Source organism: Glycine max, chromosome 6 (assembly GCF_000004515.6).
Source record: "Glycine max cultivar Williams 82 chromosome 6, Glycine_max_v4.0, whole genome shotgun sequence".
Taxonomy (NCBI): Eukaryota; Viridiplantae; Streptophyta; class Magnoliopsida; order Fabales; family Fabaceae; genus Glycine; species Glycine max.
In genome coordinates, this window is record NC_038242.2 from 43,091,274 (window position 1) to 43,092,232 (window position 959).

Below are 959 nucleotides of genomic sequence, written 5' to 3' on the forward strand. Positions count from 1 at the left end.
AAGGCATCAAGTTTTCCTTCAAGCTTTTTATTTTCAGTAGATGAAGATGAATCTGTGGCCACCTCATGGACTCCTCTAAGAATAATAGCATCATTTCTTGCACTGAATTGTTGGGAGTTGGAAGCCATCTTCTCAATTAAATTCCTAGCCTCAACAGGGTTCATATCACCAAGAGCTCCACCACTGGCAGCATCAATCATACTCTTCTCCATGTTGCTAAGTCCCTCATAGAAATATTGAAGAAGGAGTTGCTCATAAATCTTATGGTGAGGGCAGCTTGCACACAATTTCTTGAATCTTTCCCAGTACTTATACAAGCTTTCTTCACTAAGTTGCCTGATGCCTGAAATGTCTTTTCTGATGGCAATGGTCCTAGATGCAAGGAAGAATTTCTCCAAGAACACCCTCTTAAGGTCATCCCAGCTGAAAATAGATCTGGGAGCAAGGTAGTAGAGCCAATCTTTTTCCACTCCCTCCAGAGAATGAGGAAAAACCTTTAGAAAGATATGATCTTCTTGGACGTCAGGGGGCTTCATGGTGGAACAAACAATATGGAACTCCTTAAGATGCTTATGAGGATCTTCACTAGCAAATGTATTAGTCTAGTCTTGAGAACATATGGAACACCCTCATCAGGATATTGAATGCACAAGCTTTCATAAGTGAAATCAGGTGCAGCCATCTCCCTAAGAGTCCTCTCACGAAATGGAGGTTGAGCCATGTTCTCAGTATAAAAATTAGTAGTGAAATGCTCAAAATCAGAATATTCATAATCACCCTCAACATAATACTCAGAATGCTCAAAATGCACAGAATGGCCAAGATGCACACTATGCCTAACTAATCTATGAAAGGTTCTATTTATTTCAGGATCAAAGGATTGTAAATCACCTGGATTGCCCCTAGTCATGCACTATATGCAACAAATAATGTGTTTCTCAACAACACCTAACAAGGGG

General features: G+C 40.1%; 1 non-coding gene across 1 annotated transcript; it reads left to right on the top strand.

Moving 5' to 3' along the window:
* The first annotated feature begins 258 nt into the window (after window positions 1–258).
* On the top strand, window positions 259–365 carry LOC113002046 (small nucleolar RNA R71). The gene has a single exon (XR_003267574.1). It is a non-coding gene; the product is annotated as a small nucleolar RNA R71 (small nucleolar RNA).
* The last annotated feature ends 594 nt before the right edge of the window (window positions 366–959 follow it).